A 22785-nucleotide genomic window follows, 5' to 3' on the forward strand; every position below is an offset into this window, starting at 1 on the left:
AAACAGATCATCCAATGCCACCGAAGTGACCCAGACTTAGATGAAACCCTGCTCCACTGCGTCGACCAACTCGTGTTGGACTACGAAAGTAGCCGCCCTAGGGGGACCATAGCTGTAGACAACACCCTAGCTTTTAGGTCGGTCCTATTCGAGGAGTATGGGACTAACCTTCGGTCATGGCCATCACTCCGGGAAGGCACCGTAGCTCCGGGTCTTAGGCAATATGTAGAAGAGTCTAGTCCTGAGCTAGCCTCGGATCCAGAACTCGCGCCAGCTGAAGAAGTAATTGACTTAGATCCTCCCGCAGGAGCTCCGGGGCCGATGGTCGTAACCATAGATTCTTCTACTAGCTCGGGGGGTAGGATTCCCTTTAGAATATATATATACTTGAATTTCTCTTTTTCCCCCTTTGTTTTTGTTTTTGCATGACTGCTAACTTTTGTACTAACCATATCTTTGTTTTGACAGAAGAGATGTCTCAGCCCGGAGGAAAGAGTCAGCGAGCTGCGTTCGCTGGAGGGAACTCCTCCGCAGGGGCTTCTGGGCCCAAAATGAAAAAGCTCTGGATGTCGAAGAAAGCTGCCGAGACCCCAACCAAGTCTACTACAAAGGAGAAAGAGCAGCCCCCAACCGCCCAGGTTGTGGAAATTGTTCCTCCTACTGCAGGGAGGAGCAGCATGCCCCCACCACCTCCGCGAGCTCCGGCCTTCGTCCGGGACACAGGGGCGGAGCCCGGGGCTTCAGCAATTGCACCTTCTGAGGTGCGCATCCCGGTTGACCCCCAGGACCTGGAGAATATTCCAGAGGCCTTCCGGGGGACGGTGTATGAGACGGCAAACTACGCCGTCAGCCACATCTACAAATTCAACGAGAGGGAGCTCAGGGCCATCGAAACAAGGAGCCCGGTGGGCGTGCTGGAATCTTCATTGGGCATGGCCCTAACGGTAAGCTGTCCTTAACCCTTTATGATTTTTGATTATCATGCCTTGCCCTATTTTTCCTTTCTCCCTTCTCTTTTTTTTTCTAAGGCAATTGCCTCTCCGTTTTCGCAGAGCGCCGCTGCCCTTCACCGGAGCATAGCCAGGACCAAGGCCCAGCTTGAGGATATGAGGAGCGAGCATCAGGCGGCTGTGGCCACTCACCAGACTTCCTTGCAGACGGCTAAGGATGCCCTGGCGGCCGCGCAGGCTGAGCTGGAAGAAGTCCGCCCCAAGCTACAAGAGCTCGAGGCTACCAAAGCCGCCCTTGCCGCTGCGCGGGCAGACCTAGACACTGCGAAGGCTGAGGCCAAGGCCGCCCTGGAGACCGAGCAGGCAACTTCAAGCACCTCCATGGAGGACATGTTCTACCATTGCTGGGCCTATAACCCGGACGGCGACTTCTCCTTCTTGGCAGCGGACGTCTGGGAGCCCTTGCTGGAGGGGTTCAAAGCTCGCCTCGAGAAAGAAGCACCTTCCAAGACTGGGGAAGTCTCCGGCGCAGCTGAGCAGGGCGAGATGGTGACCTCCAAGGGGCCAATTGGTGGAGCCTAGGGCCTTTCCATTTTGCTCCCACTCTTTCATTATTCTTGTTTTTTGTTGTAACTTTTGCATGAGGTGTTCCCACCTCGAGACAATTAATTATTATTTTTAATTGGTTTACTTCCTTTTGCCTTTATGCATTTTAGTTACTATTTTGAAAAACTTAGTTCGATTTAATTTTTATCAATATCTCGTGCTTTTTAAGAAAAACAACGATCAATCGATTTAAATCAACTTCTAAGTTTTATGATCTGGTTATATCCAAGAACTTAATTTGAAAAACTTAGTTCGCGTTAATTTTTATCAATATCTCGTGCTTTTTAAGAAAAACAATGATCAATCGATTTAAATCAACTTCTAAGTTTTATGACCTGGTTATATCCAGGAACTTAATTTGAAAACTTAGTTCATGTTAATTTTTATCAATATCTCGTGCTCTTTAGGAAGAACAACGATCAATTGATTTAAATTAACTTCTAAGTTTTATGACCTGGTTATATCCCGGAACTTAATTTGAAAACTTAGTTCGTGTTAATTTTTATCAATATCTCGTGCTCTTTAGGAAGGGCAACGATCAATCGATTTAAATTAACTTCTAAGTTTTATGACCTGGTTATATCTAGGAACTTAATTTGAAAACTTAGTTCGTGTTAATTTTTATCAATATCTCGTGCTCTTTAGGAAGGACAACGATCAATCGATTTAAATTAACAGTTTTATGACCTGGTTATATCCAGGAACTTAATTTGAAAACTTATTTCGTGTTAATTTTTATCAATATCTCGTGCTCTTTAGGAAGAACAACGATCAATCGATTTAAATTAACTTCTAAGTTTTATGACCTGGTTATATCCAGGATAGGACTTAGTTCGCGTTAATCCCTTATCAATATCTCGCGTTTTTTAAGAAAAACAATGATCAATCGATATGAATCAACTTCTAAGTCTTTAAGGAGACCTGGTTAAATCCAGGATAGGACTTAGTTCGCGTTAATCCCTTATCAATATCTCACGTTTTTTAAGAAAAACAACGATCAATCGATATGAATCAACTTCTAAGTCTTTAAGGCGACCTGGTTAAATCCAGGATAGGACTTAGTTCGCATTAATCCCTTATCAATATCTCGCGTTTTTTAAGAAAAACAACGATCAATCGATATGAATCAACTTCTAAGTCTTTAAGGCGACCTAGTTATATCCAGGTACCATATGCCCCCCAAGTAACTGGGAAAGGGTCTTTCGTGGTTACTTTAGATTACACTTGTAAACATGTACAATCATAAACAAAAAGTTAATTCTCATTGCGTAATACATAAAAAATGGCCTTTTAGGCCTTACAAGGGAATCATTGATAATATCTCTTCAAATGGATGGCGTTCCAAGTCCGTGGGACTGCCCCTCCATCAAGACGAGCTAATTTGTAAGTTCCTTCTTTAATGACCTCGATGACTTGATATGGCCCTTCCCAGTTCGGTCCCAATACTCCATCTTTGGGATCCTTACCGACTAAGAAAACTCTCCTGAGGACCATGTCGCCAACGCTAAAGGCGCGCTTCTTGACTTTTGAGTTGAAATAGTGAGTGATTTTCTGCTGATAATGAGCGAGCTGGAGTTGCAAATCTTCTCGTCTTTCATCAACCAAGTCAAGGGAAGCGCAAAGTAGCTCATGGTTGCGGTCCTGGTCATAGGATTGGACCCTATGCGAAAATACCTTAATCTCCACAGGGAGGACTGCCTCACTCCCAAAGGTCAGGGAGAAAGGAGTATGACCCGTAGGAGTCCGATGTGAGGTCCGGTATGCCCACAGAACCTGGGGGAGCTGTTCTGGCCAGACCTCCTTCGCTTCGTCTAGTCTCTTCTTGAGGCTCACATTTAGCGTCTTGTTGACAGCCTCGACCTGACCATTCGCCTAAGGATAGGCCACGGAGGAGAAACTTTTCACAATTCCGTACCTTTCGCAAAACTCGGTGAAGAGGTCGCTGTCGAACTGAGTCCCATTGTCGAAAACGATTTTCTTGGGCACCCCGAATCGGAAGATAATGCTCTTAACCACGAAGTCGATGACTATTTTGGAAGTTATCATTGCCAAAGGTTCTGCCTCAGCCCACTTCGTAAAGTAGTCGATGGCCACCATGGCGTAACGGACCCCGCCTTTAGTAGGGAGGGCGCCAACCAAGTCGATTCCCCAAACCGCAAACGGCCATGGGGACGAGATCATCTTCAACTCGACTGGGGGAGCTCGGGCAACTGTGGCGAATCGCTGGCACTTGTCGTACTTCTTGACGTATGAAATCGAGTCCTTAGACAGAGTGGGCCAGTAATATCCTTGCCTCAGGACCTTCAAGGCCAAGCTTTGTCCCCCAGTGTGATCTCCGCGAAAACCCTCATGCACCTCCTGCAGGATGGCCTTTGCTTCGCCTGGAAGAACACATCGTAGGAGAGGTAGGGAGTGCCCACGTCGGTATAGAACCCCGTCTATCATCGTATACCTGGGAGCTTGATACAGCACTCGCCGCGCATCATTACGCCCTTCAGGTAGCTTTCCCTCAACGAGATACTCAAGGACGGGGGTCATCCAGGTCGGCCTGGCGTCGATCATCTCGACCTCCGTCCTGGCTTCTTCTATACTTGGTTTCTCCAAGAATTCTATCGGCACTAACCCTAAGGTCTCCGTCTCCCCGGAGGTGGCGAGCTTGGCAAGAGCTTCTGCGTTAGCGTTCTGCTCCCGAGGTATCTGCTCGATCGAGCCTCGCCCAAACGCGGACAGTTCCATTTTTACCTTTGCTAGGTAGGCAGCCATCTTGGGTCCCCATGCTTGATATTCGCCCAGAACCTAGTTTACCACGAGCTGGGAATCACTAAAGCACTAGACGGAGCTCGCCTTCAACTCCTGGGCTATCCTCAGCCCGACCAGCAAAGCTTCGTATTTGGCCTCGCTGTTGGAGGCCTTGAATCCGAATCTCAGCGCCGAGTGGAATCTATGTCCCTCAGGGGATATCAAAATGATTCTAGCTCTGGAGCCGTTCTCGTTGGATGAACCATCCACGAAGATCCTCCATGACGCCTGGGACGAGGTGACCTGAGGTGAGTCTTCTGCAGGATCCTCCCGGAATCCTGTGCACTCTGCTACAAAATCGGCCAGGGCCTGATTTTTTATAGCAGTTCGTGGGGTGTACAAAATCTCGAACTGACTGAGTTCGATTGCCCACTTTAACAAGCGTCCCGATGCTTCAGGATTTTGCAAAACCTGCCTTAAAGGCTGATCGGTCATGACGTGTATTGAGTGGGACTGGAAGTACAGCCTAAGCTTTCGCGAGGCCGTGATACGGCAGAACGCCAATTTCTCCATCAACGGGTACCGGGATTCAGCACCGAGAAGTCTCTTGCTGATGTTGTAGACTGGTTTCTGAACCCGGTCTTCTTCCCGGACTAATACGACACTAGCTGCATCCTCTGTGACAGCTAGGTAGAGAAAAAGAGGCTCTCCTACTTTTGGTTTTGATAATACGGGTGGCTCAGCCAGATGTGCCTTCAGGTCGAGGAAAGCGCTTTCGCATTCTTCTGTCCATTCGAACTTCTTATTTCCCCGGAGCAGGTTGTAGAATGGCAAGCACTTATCGGTGGATTTTGAAATAAACCGATTGAGGGCTGCCACCCTTCCTGTTAGGCCTTGGACGTCTTTGCGCGACCTGGGTGAGGGAAGCTCGAGCAATGATCTGATCTTGTCGGGGTTTGCCTCAATTCCTCGGGTATTGATGATGAAACCCAGGAATTTTCCCGACGCGACTCCAAAAGTGCACTTCTGTGGATTAAGCCTCATGCCATACTCCCGTAGTATCTTGAAGCATTCTTCCAGGTCGGAAACATGGTTATCGGCAGTCTTTGACTTGACCAGCATGTCCTCAACGTACACTTCCATGCTCTTTTCGATCTGGTTTACGAACATTCTATTTACTAACCTCTGGTAGGTAGCACCGGCGTTCTTCAGCCCGAACGACATGACCTTGTAACAATAAATGTTAGTCGGGGTCATGAAGCCTGGTGTGCTCCTGGTCCGCCGGATTCATGGAGATTTGATTGTAGCCTGAGTACGCGTCCATAAAGGACATGAGCTCGTTCCCCGCTGTGGCATCCACCAGTTGGTCAATCCTTGGGGCAGGCTTTATTCAGGTCGGAGAAGTCGATGCAGGTCCGCCACTTCCCGTTGGGCTTCAGGACTAGCACGGGGTTGGCGACCCAAATCAGAAACTTGGCTTCACGATAAAGCCACATTTCTTGAGCCGGGCTACTTCTTCCTCTAAGGCTTCAGCCCGGGTTGTTCCTAGGCGTCTTTGTTTCTAGGACTTTGCAGGAACGCTTTTATCCAGATGAAGGGTGTGCATGATGACACTCGGGCTGATTCCCACCATATCCTCATGGGACCATGCAAATACATCCAAGTTATCTTGCAGAAATTTAGTCAGCTCCGCCTTCCTCTCGCTACAGAGGTTTTTCCCAAGCTTGAGAATCCGTGAAGGGTTCTGCGAATTGATGTTTATTTCCTCGAGCTCCTCAATAGCCTGGAGCTCGGACCTGTCCTCGCCTATTCGGGGGTCAATATCCTCACTTAAGACGATATTTTCCCCTTCGGCGCTCTGAGGTTTTTCAATCTCAGGATCAGCTAAGGGTTCCTGAGATTCCTCTCCACCACCTTGGATGGCCATTGCTAGCTGCCCGGGTTTTGATTTTCCCTTCATGGAAATGCTGTAGCATTCCCTGGTAGCGAGCTGATCGCCACGGACAGTGCATATTCCCGTTGAAGTAGGGAATTTCATCGCGAGGTGGCGAATGGAAGTGACGGCCTCAAAAGCTATGAGTGTAGGTCGTCCCAAAATTGCGTTGTACGCAGCGGAGCAGTCGATGACCACGAACTCGAGGAGTTTGGAGACTGTCCGAGGTCCTTATCCTAGGGTGATCACTAGCTCGATCGTCCCTATAGCCGCTGATCCTTCTCCCGAAAAACCATACAGCATCATGGAGGTCGCCTTCAGCTCGGCGACAGTCAAACCCATCTTCTCCAATGTGGACCGGAATAGGAGGTTTACTGAGCTCCCATTGTCGATCAGCACCCTCCTAACCCTCCGATTAGTGAGCTGAACTGCTACGACCAGAGGGTCGTTGTGAGGGAACTGGACAGGGCTTGCATCTTCTTCAGTAAAAATAATAGGTTGTCTCTCCAATCACTGTTGCTTTGGCAGACGCTACTCCAGGACGAACTCTACTCCATTATGGGTCTTGAGTTCATTTATGTACCTCTTCTGGGCGCCCCTGCTCATGCCAGCCATATGCAGACCTCCAGATATGGTGGATATCTCCCCTCCTACCACGGGAGGAGGGATGTCCTGATCTACCCGAGACCCGGGCTGACTGACCGGGACTTCCGGAGCAGGTCGACTTGCTGGAACCCTGTTTCGCGCGTACTGGGCCAAGGGGCCGGCTCGGATGAGAGTCTCGATCTCATCTTTCACATGCCTACAATCATCGGTATTGTGGCCAGCATCGTTGTGAAAACGGCAAAACTTGGAGGTGTCTCTCTTCCCCTTCTGCTGTTTCAACGGCTCCGGCCTCTTCCAGGGGAGGCGAGTAGAGTTGGCTAGGAAGATATTCTCCCTAGACTGGGTGAGCTCTGTATAAGTCATGTAGACGGGCTTAAACTTGTCTACGGACTTGTTCTTCTTTAGGTCGTGCTGGTTGCCTTCGCCATTCCCCTTTCTTTTGCCTCCACCGAGCTGGTTGTTCTGTGTGACATTCTGGGTCGCTGCCACGACCTCCGTCCCCACTCCAGCGGGCTGCTCAGGGACCTGGCTGGTCCTTGCAGCTGAGGCTTCGGCCTCCTCCAAGTTGATCCATTCCTGAGCCCTATTAAGGAATTCGTTCACCGAGATAACTCCCTTCCTTTGTATATCTTTCCAGAGTTCCCCTCCAACGAGGATTCCAGTCCTCAAGGCCATGAGCTTGGAATTGTCATTCGCGTCTCTAGCCCGAGCAGCAATGTTTGCGAACCTGCTCAGGTAAGCCTTCAGAGTTTCGTCGGGCTACTGCCTCACGTTAGCCAGAGAGTCGACCTTAACGCGGGCAGCCTAGGAGGCTCGGAATGCCCTTTTGAAATCAGCCGAGAAAGTTTTCCAGGAGCTGATAGATTGTCTTTTTCTTTGCTTGAACCACTGTCTGGCTGGTCCAGTCAGTGTGGAAGGAAAGATCAAACATCTCAGCTCGGGGCCAATGTTGTGGGCCATCATCAAGGTGTTGAACATCCCCAGATGATCCGACGGATCTCCGTCTCCATTGAACTTGGACAGGTGTGGCATACAGAAACCGGGTGGGTAAGCCGTTGCTGCTATGCTGGGGGCGAAGAGCTCCATCTCGACCCCCGAATCATACTCATCTTTCTCTTTCTCTGACAGGAGCTTCCTCATCAGCTCCTCCATCTGAGCCAGGCGCTCGAGGGTTTTGTCTTGATTTCCTTGGTTATTCCAGGGCTGTTCAACAGCTCCGGATCCATTGTACATATTTGGTGGGTTATTGCCCCTCCTATCTTGAGATAGATTATTTGGGGCATTCCCACCGTTACGTACTTCGGACAGGGCTCCCCCTGAGGGAGCATGGCTGTCACCTCCTACTTGCTCCCCTCTATGAGAGTTAAGGCAATCTCGGAGGTCGCCCCCCTGGGTGGTTTGAGGACTTTGTGCCGAACTTAAACGCTGACGCAGGTCTCCGCCAGAGAGATCACTCCGGCGACTGCCAGTCTAGTAGCTCCCCTTAGAGAGGCTCGAAGTCCGCCTTTGGTGGTGAGGTTTCGGGCTTTCTCTCGGCGCCCTGCTTTGTCGGGAAGGCCCTGCGGATGGCGAGTTTCTCCTGCTACTTCCGTAGGCTGGAATATCTCGGATGGGCCGAGGAGGAGATGGATATCTTATTGGAGACGGAGGATGCCTGACCGGAGAGGCGATCCTAGTTCCGTCAGGACGGATCAAGTTAGGTGGGGGCCTTTCGGCCCTGCCAACCTGCGGGTCCTGCGCCTGGCGATCTGGACGAGGCATAGGACGGCTGTTGGGGACGGGCTGATGCTGTGAGCCCTCCCTGGATCTCCTTCGGGAATTTCCTCGAGCTCTCCTGGGCGTGCTCGAGGCTGGTTGGGAGCTGGGAGTTGAAGTTATGACCGAACGGCTGTACTGCTGTTGTTCAGCTCTAGGCATTTCTCCAAAGTTTTCCTCTCGATGGTGCGATGAAGGAATAGAGTTGGCTGTCGGAAGTCTGTCTGAGCGGCTATGCCTGGACTGATTATCCCGGCGAGACTTAGGAGCCTCGCCTTGCCTCTCTCCGACGTTAGCATCAGTTGTAAGAGGGGGTAGTCGGGCCAACACATCCTTGATCTGCTGATTAGCTATTGCTAGCTAGCTCCTCAACTGAGCATTCTCCATCTCCACTGCAGTGTAATAACTTGGGTTCGGATTAGGTGGCCAGGGCACCGAACTTCCAGTGTCATCTTGGCCCGCCGGCTGTTTGCCTGGCCGCTGCTGGACCTCAGGAATTTGTTCACCGGGGATGGCGATATGATGGGCCTCCTACCCATCATGTTGCTCCGTCTCGTTACCGTGTCGGGATCGAGTAATCACCATAGTTGGATGTTTGCGACAACACCAATCTAACTTGCTCTCAATGAAAGCACCAAACTGTTGACGCGGTTCTTCGCCAACAGGAAATTAAGAAAAGAAAGAGGAAGGGATTAGTGCTTATGTTGAACCGAAATAGATGAATGATCTTGGAAATGAAATGGTGACACAAAATACGTTTTTTAGGTGGTTCGAAGGTTAAAATCCTTCTAGTCCACCAGTCAATATTATTGCTATATGCTTGGTATTCTTTTACAGAGTATTTCTTACACAATAGAATCCAACCCTTTGTAACTCCCAGGGTCTCCATATTTATAAGAGAAGGCACCTGGGAGTTGGTAAGAAGGTCATCCCGTGACCTTCTTACCTATCATGTCAACTCTGTGACACTCATGATTAATTCCTAAACCTGACACATAAGTGTGGTCAAATCAATAGGTAAGGGGATAATGGGCCGCACGGCCCAACCCAATCGTGGGTGTCTGAATACGCACGTTCACGCTGCGTGTCCAAGAAGTCAGGGATATATCAGACACGTGATGTCTGATATATGCATGTTTACCTTGCGTGGTTGACTTTATAAAAGGTCACAGCCTACAACTCTAGCTCGTACCACGAGCTAGGTGCTTCCCTCGACCTATGGCCTTCAGAGTCCAGACTCGGTCCTTAGTAATCTTGGCAAACCCTTAGGTTACCTCGAGCTAAGGGGTAGGATCTTACGATGGCAGCTCCGGTCTTGGGGATGTCCACGTGGTAGTCATGATTAGGTTGTATCTCAGCTCGCTAACAGCCCGTGGGAAAATCAGGGCGTACAAGAGGGTATGCCCCGTTGAAGTTCTTGTCGTGGTTCTATAAGCCCGAAGACTCGAGGTAGCTCCTCTAGCCATCTCCCCTTTGCTTCTTCTAACCTTTTCTTCATGGAGCTCTTTAAGGTTTTATTGACTGATTCGACCTGACCGTTTGCCTTAGGATGGGTCACGGAGGAAAAACTCTTTATTATCCCATTCTTTTCGCTGAAATGTGTAAATAAATCACTATTGAACTGGGTTCCATTATCTGATACTATCTTCCTAGGCATCCCATATCTGTAGATGATGTTTTTTACTACGAAATCTAGGACTTTCTTTGAGGTAATAGTGGCCTAGGGCTCAGCTTCAGTCCATTTGGTGAAATAATCTACTGCGAACACAGCATACCTTACTCCACCTTTTCCAGTTGGCAAGGAGCCTATGAGATCAATTCCCCATATTGCGAATGGCCGGGGGGAGCTCATCATGGTAAGCTCGGTGGGTGGAGCTTGTGGTATTGAGGCAAACCGTTGACATTTATCACAACGTTTTACGTACTCGAACAAGTCTGCCTTGATTTTGGGCTAGAAGTACCCGTGCCTAATCACCTTTTTTGACAAGCTATGCCCCGAGTGTGGTCTCCACAAAACCTTCTTGGATTTCTTCCAAAATATTTTTTTCCTCGAGAGGAGTCACACACCAAAGTAATGGCATAGAGTACCCCCTTCTGTCCAATTTTCCTTCCAAAATATTATATCTTGAAATTTGGTACATAAGCTTTCTAGCCTCGCTCCGGTCTGCTGGGAGACTTCCGATTTTGAGGTAGCCAACTATTGGGGTCATCCAGGTGGATTGTGAGTCGGCCATATTTCCTTCTTCTTCATCAGGCTCGTTAATACTCGGGGTCGGTAGAAATTCTATCGAAACCACGTTAAGCGCATCAACTTCGTTAGTTGTGGCAAGCCTAGCCAATGCGTATGCATTTGAATTTTGCTCTCGGGGAACTTGTTTTGTAGCGTAGAACTCAAACCCTCCGAGTGTTGCTTTTACCTTTTCCAGGTAAGCAGCCATTTTTATACCACGAGCCTGATAATCCCCCAGGACTTGGTTAACAACTAACTGTGAGTCATTATAGCAATGTATGGCCTTTGCTTTGAGCTTAGTGGCTATTCGAAGTCCTGATAATAATGCCTCATATTCAGCCTCGTTGATTGACACCTCGAAGCCAAACCTTAGTGTTAAGTGGAAGCGATTTCCTGTTGAGGTGATGAGAATGATCCCTGCCCCCGATCCATTTTCATTGGAGGATCCATCAACATAAAGTCTCCACAGCTCGTGGGCTGAGGTTACAACTTCATCATTGGAAATCCCAATACATTCGACAATGAAATCCGCTAAAGCTTGCCCTTTGATTGTCGTTCTTGGGTGATTAGTAATCTCAAACTGTCCGAGTTTGACAACCCATTTCAACAGTCTTCTGGATGCTTCAAGCTTAAATAAAACCTGCCTCAGTGGCTGGTCAGTTAACACATGAATTGGATGTGCTTGGAAATAGGGTCGGAGCTTTCAAGATGTGTGCATCAGGCACAGAGCCAGTTTCTCCATTAATGGGTATCTTGATTCCGCCCCCAGTAATCTTTTGTTGATGTAGTATACATGTTTCTGTATTTTCTTATCCTCCCATACCAGTACTGCACTAATGGCGTGCTCGGCCGTAGCGAGGTATAAGTACAAAATTTCTCCTGTGATAGATTTAGACAAGATCGGTGGTTTGGCGAGGTGTTTCTTAAGATTCTGAAACGCAAGTTCACACTCATCTGACCACTCAAACTTTTTTCCCCTCTTAAAAGATTAAAGAATGGAAGGCACTGGTCTGTAGATTTCGAGATAAATACTTAAGGTCACCATTCCTCCAGTTAAGCTCTAGACATCTTTATGTTTTCGAGGTGAGGGTATGTCTATTAAAGCCTTGATCTTGTCAGGATTAACCTCTATACCCCATGTATTTACTATGAATCCAAGGAACTTACCCAAAGATACTCCGAATGAGCATTTTTGTGGGTTAAGTTTCATATTGTATTTTCGAAGTGCTGAAAAACATTCAGTGAGATCATCTGTATGGTTTTTGTTATGTTTGGATTTGACCAACATATCATCCACATAAAATTCCATGTTATTCCCTATCTGCTCAACAAACATCCTATTTACCAGTCTTTGGTATGTGGCTCCAGCATTTTTGAGCTCGAAAGGCATGACGTTGTAGCAGTACAATCCCTTGTTGGTTACAAATCTCGTATGTTCTTGGTCAGGTGCATGCATGGAAATCTGGTTATATCCAGAATAAGCATCCATGAATGACATGATGTCGTGGCCTGCAGTAGCATCTACGATCTAATCTATTCGAGGCAAGGGAAAATAGTTGTAACGACCCAAAATCACTAATATGGCTTAAGAGCCTTGATTAGTGTGCTGGGAGGGCATAATTGGTTTGTGTGTGAATTTAATAGTTTAATGCATGATTTTATGATAAGCATGCTTATATGATTATATGTTATATTTGTGAGAACCACATTATTATGTGGGTAAACCTGGAACATGCGACTTGAGGCGACCCTAGGGAGCCAGTTAGCAAGAAAGTCACAACGGGGCCTAATATTTGACTTGGGTGAAGTCAAGGGGTATTTCAGGTACTAGATGATTATTTGGGTTATCGGGTCATGGAAATAAATAATTGGAGATATATTTGAGGTTAGGAAGTTCAGGCGGGAATACTAAGGAATTTTACCATTTTGCCCTCGGGGACGTTTCCGATACCCCGAGCCTCGAGATTGGTTTAATTGTTTAAGGATAGATAGATAAAACTTAGAAAACAGTGGAAACATTAGGAACCAACCCTTTCCTTTCTCTCACCTTCTCTCTCCTTCTATCTCAAGGAAATCACTGAAAACTAAGGGGATTTGGCTGGGAATTCAGAGGTTTGAGCTGAGGAATTGGAGGATTAACTCAGTGGAAGCTAGGGAATCAAACTAGAAACTAAGTTAAGCATTGAATTTCATTTTGATCAGTTGATTATGAGGTTTTGGGGCTGAATTCTAAGAGTTCTTAGGTTCTTAATTTCAAGGTTGAATTAAGGCAGAAAGCTTGGGAGTTAGCTCAGAATTTGCTTAGAGAAGTGGTTCTGCAGTAAATGTAAGCTTGAATTTATGATCTAATGTTTGAATTCTGGTGTTTTCATGGCTGGTTTTTATGTTCTTGAGCTTTTGGGTTTTAGAAATTAAAATGGGATTTTGATGAGTTTCTAAGCTAGGTTTTTGTTGGATTATGTTGCTAGAATCATGTTAGAAGTTTTGTGATCGATGGGTTTTGGAATTAGGATGGTTTTGGGTGGTTTTGAGCAAGGTTGGGATGTTAGAAATGGTGGATTTTATGGGCACGAGGGGCTTGGCCACGGCTCTGTTCTAGAGTGTCGCGGCCCTGCGGAGCAAAGAAGAGCCAAGGAGGCTCTGCGGTAGGGAAGCACTGCGGTGCCACAGGCCAGGGCCGCGACACGTGTTTGTGATCAGAGAGGCCTAACCTCTGTTTTAGGGGGGCGGGCCGTAGCGCAGGTTTTTAGGGTCGCGGCCCTTAAGGGCATTTTTGGTTATTTGAAGGTTTTAAGTGCGGGAACCTAACCTAGGGTACTCGAGATCGATTCCACCACCATGCTTGGTGGAATTCGATGTCCCGGAAGCTAGAAATTCACCCAGAAACCTTTATTCGAATATTAATGGAATCCCTTATCTTGGTTATGACTAGGTAAAAGCTAGGGCTCGGGAGACGGATCGTGCTCAAGGGGAATTTCTTGTAATCGGAGCGTTTGGAAATTAAAGGTAAGAAAACTGTACCCGGTTGTGGATTCATAATGGGACTAAGGGTTCCCTGTTTTGTATGCTTTATAGAGGATGGTATTATGCCATGTAAATAGTAGACAAATGACCTAAGAGTGCTGGAGTTTACATTAGCGCACAGGGCGCGGCTCGGCCACTAGTAGCTGAGGATAGCTTATTATGCACTGAGCTCGGTTTAAGCGGGCCGGAGTCAGTGGGGTAAACAGAGGGTGCAACCTAAGGGTGTCGACCTTATTTATTGTGTAATCTAGTTATTGTGGTTGATTGTTGAATATGATATGCTGAATGGCTAAGTGTTAGCTTGTGAATTCATGTTTATGTCTATGAGTTATATGTTTATTAGGGATTGCTAAATGTTTAAACATGCTTAAAGAGTTTATGATTATTAACAGTACTTGTGTTATGATATTGCGCTTTCTTGCTGGGCCTTGGCTCATGGGTGCTTCGTGGTGCAGGTAAAGGCAAGGGCAAGCTTGATCAGCCTTGATTTAGAGAGCTCTGGGAGCAGAATGTACATGAACAGCTGCTCAGCCACCACAGTTAAGGGGAGACAGGAACAGGAGAACCATAAACATATGTTTTGCCTTTAGAATGGCTAGTGGTTGTTTGTGCTCTGGAAATTTTGTAAACTGACTTTTAAACGTTGTTCCTTTTGGGATCCCATGTGTAAAACTGTTTAGTTACATGAAAAGTATCTTTTGAGACCAAAACCTTTTAACCCTAGCGCATTAATGATTTAGCAAACACGTTTTTAACTAAATGACTTGATTAGCAAGTCCTGCACCTTTATAAGTACATAGTGTAGCGGTCTTGGCTATCCAGGGCGTTACAACAGTCCTTGGGGCATGCCCTGTTAAGGTCCGAATAGTCGATGCAGGTTTGTCATTTGCCATTGGGTTTTGGGACAAACACAAGATTGGCTATCCAATCGAGATAAAAAGCATCTCGAATAAACTGATTTGCTTTTAACCTCTCGACCTCCTCTTTTAGGGCTTTCTTTCTGTCGTCATCCAGGAGCCTCCATTTTTGTTGTTTCAGGGGGAAGCTCTTATCAATGTTGAGTGCATGGCTTATGACATTCGGACTAATCCCTACCATATAAGAGTGCGGCCATGCAAATACGTCCTAGTTTTCTTTCAAAAAACAAGTTAATTGATATCTTGCATTTTCAAAAAGGTTTTTTCCTATTTTGACCACCCTCGTGGTATCTTTCTCATCGAGCTCTACTTCTTCAAGCTCCTCCAGTGGTTCGAGATCGGCCATTTCTTTGACTCTAGGGTCGATCTCTTCTTCTATCTCAAAGACAGATCCGTCCATCTCCTGAATGATCACAAGTGTTTGTGCACTTGTTTGGTTTTTCCCTCTCACGGAAATGATATAGCATTCCCTTCCTGTGAGCTGGTCTCCCTTCAGCATCCTAATGCCACTAAATGTTAGAAACTTGATAGCCAAGTGCCTAACAGACGATACTGCCCCCAGCCTAATCAGGGCTTGTCTCCCAAGCAGTACGTTGTAGGCTGACGGTGCATCCACCACCTTGAACTCCATCATCTTGGTTACCGAGACTGGATAGTCTCCCAAGGTTACGAGGAGTTCAATGGATCCCGTACAAGCAATCCCTTCTCCTGAAAATTCATACAACGTGGTTGCACAAGATTTCAAATCTCGAAGCATGAGTCCCATCTTTTCTAGAGTGACCTTGTAAAGAATATTCACAGAGCTCCCATTATCAATCAGGACCTTGGGTACCCTTCTGTTCGTGAGCTGAAGCATGATGACCAGGGGGTCGTTGTGAGGAAACTGGACGTGTGACGCATTTTCTTCTATAAAAGTGATGGGTTGAGTTTCAACCCTCTACTGCTTTAGAGCTCATGGTTTGGGCTCGTAGGGAGAACCGTCCTCAATTTTGAGCTCGTTTACGTATCTTTTTTGGGCATTTCTGCCTGATCCTGCAAGATGTGGTCCCCCAGAGATGGTTACCACATCCTCCCCATCTATAGGGGAGGTCGATCATCTTCCCATGCACAGTAGTTGTTATGTTGGGTAGGTTGCGCAGACGCGGTCCTCTGTCCTGTCGAGGCTTGATTGGGATTCTAGTTTCTCACATACTGTCTGAAATATCCCCTCGAGATCAAGCCTTCGATCTCGTCCTTTAATTGTCGGCACTCATCAGTGGTATGTCTGACGTCCCTGTGGAATCTACAGTATTTATTGGAGTCCCTCTTTGCCTTTTGATTCCGCATTGGGTCAGGTCGTCTAAATGGGACCTAATTCTCATTGGCAAGAAATATATTCTCCCGAGTCTCATTGAGCTCAGTATACACAGTGTAAATTGAGAAATACTTGTCTCCCTTCTTTTTTTTTCCCCGTCAGCCTTGGGGTTATTCCCTTCATTCTTCTTTCTTTTTGAAGGGTTATCCCCAGAGGGTCTTGACGTTGATGGGGCAGCCGAGGTCGAGGTTGAGTTAACATTTTTCGTTGTAGTTACGGGTTGAGAGGTCAGATTTAATGCTGACCTCACCTCTTCTACATTGACAAATCTCTAGGCCTTCCTGTTGAACTCGGTTAATGACCTTATGTGTTTTCTTGCATATCCTCCCAAAGGGGACTCCCTGGTAATATACCAGCTCTTACAACCACCAGGTGGCCACTTTCGTCGACGTGGCGGGCTCGACCCATTTCTACATTAAACCTTGTAAGGTAACGCTTCAGTGACTCTCCCTGTTGTTGTCTAACATTGATCAAAGCCGAGGCTTCAGGCCTGATGCCTACCATGGCTTTGAACTGCTTCTTAAACTCCTTTGCTAGGTGATCCTAAGATGAGATCGAATGTCTTCTAAACTTCTTGAACCAACTTTTTGCAAGTTTTGTTAGAGTAGTTGGGAACAACATACATCAGAGCTCATAACCAACATTGTTGGCTCGCATGATGGTATTGAATGTGCTCAGATGACTGTCTGGGTCTGAGTTCCCATCAAATGGTGCTACATGGGGTATTCTAAACCCCTGTGGAAATGGAGTGTTTGAGATATGCGGGGCAAAAGTCTCGAGCTCCTCATTGAAGTCTTCAGTCTTATCCTTGTTCCCTTCATCCTGTAGGAGCCTGAACGCCCTTTCGAGCTGGTCAATTCTCTCCTGGACCAGGTTTACTGGAGGCCAAGCTTGAACTTGGGGGAGATGATTATTGTTTATAGAAACTCCAACTCCTTGTCCCGGTATAAGGTTATTCTTGTTTCCATATGCCGGCTGTTTTCGATTGTTCAAATGGTCGCGTAAGTCAGGGTTCATGGGATTGGCCTGCCCTCGGTTATGGTTCAGGTGATCCCGAAGGTCAGGATGATTTGCCAGATTTCTAGTATTCCTAGGCTTGGTATTATATATGTTTACAGACCGAGTGTAGTCTAAGCTCCCACTTATGAAGCTAAAATTTCTCTCTAGCTGAGGGGCTCGGTGGTTATGAGGTGGATCATCCACTAGCCTTTGTGCCCCAGCCATTTGTGATCTCGACACATGGCTTCCCGATGGCTGGGGAGCTCTATGTTCTCAAGTAGCCTCTCTTTCGCCCCTATGTCCGGGTCTGGCCTGATGGTTCCTGTAACGTTTCACATCACTATGGCTGCTTTCTGGAATGACGACTGACCCTACAAACCAACACAAGTCTTTCCAGTGTGCTTTGTCCTCACTTGCACGCTTCCTGGGAAAACTTCCTAGGAGGTCACCCATCTTGAGATTACTCCAGGTTAAGCACACTTAACTTTGGAGTTCTCAAGTGATGGGCTACCGAAAATAAGATGCATCTTGTTGATAAAGGTAGTACCCATCAATCCATTTAAGTCATCTTCAACTGTGTAGTCTCATACCTACACAGTCTTAGAATCATCACACTTGACCTTCCCCAGGCGGTGTGGGATTGCACAGCTTTACCCGGCCTTTCCCCTTACGAATCACAGGATTCTGACTGTCACAATCACCCCCCCTACGAGCCCGACGTCCCCGTCGGCCACACTTCCGGCTGGGTCAAGGCTCTGATACCATTTGTAACGCCCCACGTCACTATGGTTATTTTCTGGAATGACGACTGGCCCTACAAACCAACACAAGTCTTTCCAGTGTGCTTTGTCCTCACTCGCACGCTTCCTGGGAAAACTACCCAGGAGGTCACCCGTCTTGAGATTTCTCCAGGTCAAGCACGCTTAACTTTCGAGTTCTCAAGTGATGGGCTACCGAAAATAAGATGCATCTTGTTGATATAGGTAGTACCCATCAATCCATTTAAGCCATATTCAACTGTGTAGTCCCATACCTACACAGTCTTAGAATCATCACACTTAACCTTCCCCAGGCGGTGTGGGATTGCACTGCTTTACCCGGTCTTTCCCCTTATGGATCACGGGATTCTGACAGTCACAATCACCCCCATTTACAGTTGACTAGTATGAAAATCTATATGTGAGAGAGATCGTGCGCCTCCATGGAGCACCGAGTTCGATCGTGTCAGATTGAGAGCCCACTTTTACTTCCAAGTTCTGGGGAAGTTTACAAAAGGCCATGGGAACACAATTGAAGCTCAATACTGCTTATCATCCTCAAACTGATGGGCAATTTGAGAGGATGATTCAGATATTAGAAGACATGCTACGAGCATGTGTGCTGGACTTTGGCGGATCCTGGAGTAAGTATCTACCTTTGATAGAGTTTTCCTACAACAACAGTTATCAGTCTACCATTGGAGTTGCACCTTATGAGATGCTATATGGTAGGAAGTGCATATCTCCCATTCATTGGGATGAGCCGGGTGAAGGGAGATACTTAGGTCTTGAGGCAGTTTAGAGGACCAGTGAGGCCATTAAGAGGATTAGAGCTCGGATGCTTGCTTCTCAAAGCAGACAGAAAAGTTATGCAGATCCCAAGCGCAAGAACGTGGAGTTCCAAGTGGGAGACTATGTCTTCCTTAGATTCTCGCCATGGAAAGAGGTGAGGAGATTTGGGAAAAAGGGCAAGCTAAGCCCTAGATTTGTAGGTCCATTTGAGATCTTGGAGAGGATTGGTTAGGTGGCTTACAGGTTTGCCTTACCTCCGGCATTGTCGGCCGTGCATAACGTGTTTCATGTTTCAGCTCTTCGGAGGTATGTATCTGATGTGACTCATGTTTTGAGCTATGAAGATCTGGAGCTTGAGTCAGATCTCTCCTATGAGGAACAGCCAGTCCAGATACTTGACAGAAAGGACAAGGTCCTCAGGAATAAGACGATACCTTTGGTTAAGGTATTGTGGAGGAATAGCAAGGTCGAGGAAGTGACCTGGGAGCGGGAGTCAGATCTGCAGAATCAGTATCTCAAATTGTTCAGGTAAATTTCGAGGACGAAATTTCTGTAAGGAGGGGATAGTTGTAATGCCCCAAAATCCCTAATGCAGTTTAATGGTTGGATTAGTAGGCGGGGAGGGCCATAATTGTTTTATTATGCCATTAAACTATTATATGCATGTTTATGTGAATTATATTATAATATGATGTTAAATGCATGCATGTGGGTCCACATTTCATCACAGGGGTATTTTGGTAATTTGGCCCATTGAGGGCGTAATCGTATATTTTTATGCATGTCGGTGATCTATTGTCGAGGCCACATTATAATATGGATTTGTTCGAGCTATTCGGCATGAGACGATCTTTGAGTGCAGGTTAGCGGTTTGGTCATAACGGGATTAAGTTCGGGGCTCGGGGTGAGTCTTGGGGTATTTTGGTGATTAGAGCGTTGTCGGGAGTTAAAGGGTAACAGGATATGAATTATTGGTATTTGAGAATATCGAGAATGGCGGGAATTGGAGGGTGTTAATTATGATTAACGAAATAAGCGAGAAATGACGATTTTACCCTTGGGATCCTTTAGAAAACCTTAAATGACCTAGGGGCAAAAAGGTATTTTCACCATATGATATATTTACGCCATTGAAGGCTGTAGAAGGTTGGCAAAAACAGAGCATAACTCATCTCTCCTGTACCTCATTTTCTCTCCTTTTTCTTTTGGATTTTTTGAGCTTTTCTTGAGGATTCAAGCTAGGGAAGTGGATCTTGAGGGCTTAGGATTGTGTTCCACCATTGAAGAGGATCCTAATCTGAGCTTGAGGTAAGGTTCTAGCCATTAAAACTCTAGCTTTGCTCTGTTTTTGGTTTGGTTTTCATCTTGGTTTTCTAGATTAGTTAAAGGGAATTGATGGGAGTTTTTGGCTAGGGTTACTTGGGTTGTGATGCCTAGGACATGTGTAGATGGTTTTTGGGTTCATTTGGGACTTAAAATGAGGTTTGGAAGCTTTTGGTTCAGGTTGGAAATGGTGCAGTTGAAGGGGGAAAGTTTCTGGGCATTTCTGGCTGTGTGTAGCGCTATAGCGCCCACAAGTGGGCACTACAGCGCTACTCAGGGTGGAGTTCGTGCTGATTTGGGCGCTGGGGCGCTAGGAGGGTAGCGCTACAGCGCTACCCTGCTCCTTCAAATTTTGGTTTTGGGCATTTTTAAGGGTTTTTGGCTCGAGGTTTCAATCCTTAAGGCTCGAGATTGAATCTACTCACCGTTTGGGTACAATTCGGGGTCCCGGGAGTGAGGTTTAGGTCAAGACTCTATTACTGTTGATTTTAATTAATGAAGGTTATAATTGGTTATGACTAGGTAACTGCTAAGGAATCAAAATGTTGATCGTTCTCAAGGGTCGTTCTTTTACTATTTCTCGCTCGAACCAGAGGTAAGAAAACTGCACCCCATATGTGACATGCATGGTTATTATTGAGGCATGTTGAGTGTTTAAATGTGGACATTGATTGCATATCAAATGCTTAGCAAATATTGCTTACTTGTGAATGGCACTGACTTACTAGTCAGGATCGGCAATGGTGTCAGAACTAGTTGTGAAGTTGTGACTTACTAGTCAGGTTCGACAGTAGTTTTGAGCACTGGTCGTATGTTACTGACCTATGAGTCAGGAGCGGCATAAGCGTCATGAACGCAGAGCCGATAAAAGATTAGATCTGATCGACATCTGCATTGAATGACTCTTCATGAGCATTAATGCCGGACTGACCCCAAGTTCGATGAAAACTAAAAGCACTTGCCTAGTTCTATGACTAGTTACTCAGAGCCAGGGCCAGAAGGCCCAGGTGACCGTATCGTCACATGGCTAAGGATACGGAACCCACAGTAATGACTCCATGGTGACTCCCTTGGTTTACATTGGTGACTCGCTCATTAGTCACTTATCCTATTTAAGCTAGTGACTTGATCACTTATTTGTAAAGGGTGAGGAATCCCACATTAGTGACTTTTACAATTGTCACTCCTCCGTTAGGGCTATAAGCTCTAGATGATTATCATGATCATCATTTGATACTATATACATGCAGTAATGAGTTTTCTTGTTGGGCTTTGGCTCATGGGTGCTATGTGGTGCAGGTAAAGGGAAAGAAAAGCTCACCTAGCCTTGAGTGGAGAGCTTAGGTGGCGATGTGTACATATGCAGTCACTTGACCACCACAGCCAAGGAGTTTCTCAAAAGAACTAAGGGGTTTACCCTATTTTTGCTGCTTAGGTCGGCGGGTTGTAAATTTTACTCTGTAATGACAATTTTGTATTGTAAATAACTTGTAAACGTTTTTATGGACCCATGAACGGTTTTATGTTTTAAATAAAATATATCATTTCCTTTTTTTTATTGGTTTTACACCTTAACCTATTAATAACACCTAGATGCACGTTTATATCCAAAGAACTCGATTAGCGAGTTAAGCACGGTTCAAAGATCGCAGTAACGGTCTTGGAGTAACCAGGGCGTTACAGTTCCCATCTCGACTGCCATTGCGATAGGGCCTCTATGGTGCAGGTCGTAGTGCCTCTCAGACTGGTGAGGGGTGTCTTATTAGAGAGGGTGGATGTCTTATAGATGATGGCAGTGGCCGCCCATTATTGGGTCTAGAATTGGCCCGGACAAGTTCCAGGTTGTTCCTGAATGCTTCAGGGTTAGGGTTCCGAGCTGCTGGAGGAGCTCGGTTATTCCATGTACCTATAGACACCTCCGCAGTCGGATTGGCAGTAGCCTCAGCTTGAGTATTTCTCCTAGGGCGTTCATCACCAGGATTTGTTCTGGGCCACGGCTGAGCCTGCTGGGCCCCTTTCTCAGCTCTCCTGGCGGCCGTGCTCCCTCGGGGACGTCCTCTTGGCCTCCGGGGTGGTGCCTGGACCTCAGCAACTTGTCTGGCCAACCCTTTGTTGCACCTTGTAGCTTCTGCAAATTGTTGGCGCAGTTGGCAATTCTCCAGTTCAACAATAGGAATGTATCTCTCCGGATTATAGTAGAGATCCTCGTCAGGCCTGGGAGCAGGCGGTCCTTGGGAATCAGAGGATGCACTCCCTTCCTCTGGGCCCTGGTCAGCCATGGGTTGCTTCCCAGGTCGACGCGGGTAATCTACTGTGCGCTGAGTTTGTTCCTTCGGTATTTGGGGCAATGGTCGCCCACCAGTACTGGGGTTGTTCGTATCGACCATTGGTAATTCAGGAGGTTTCTGATTAAACATTCTAACGACTTGCTTAATACTCTCAATGAAAGCACCAAATTGTTGACGCCGTTTTTCGTCAACTTAAATATGAAGAGCACTAAACACAGAATTAAGAAAATAAATCAGAACAATCGGGATTTTACGTGGTTCAACAGTTAAAATATGCCTAGTCCACGAGTCAATATTATTGAGTGGTGGAATTCTCTTAAAGCTTTTGTAAAGCAATTTTGCAAAGTATTCTCGGTATCAAATTGTGTGTCTACAAATGAAAATTTTCAATCTATTTATAGACTAGTTAACAAAATATCTTCCCTTTTATTTCGGTAAGTTACAATTCAAATTTAATATACATATAATTAAATATATTAATAATATAATATCCCATGATAATCGAGATTTA

This window comes from Humulus lupulus, chromosome 9 (assembly GCF_963169125.1).
Source record: "Humulus lupulus chromosome 9, drHumLupu1.1, whole genome shotgun sequence".
NCBI classification, from domain to species: domain Eukaryota; kingdom Viridiplantae; phylum Streptophyta; class Magnoliopsida; order Rosales; family Cannabaceae; genus Humulus; species Humulus lupulus.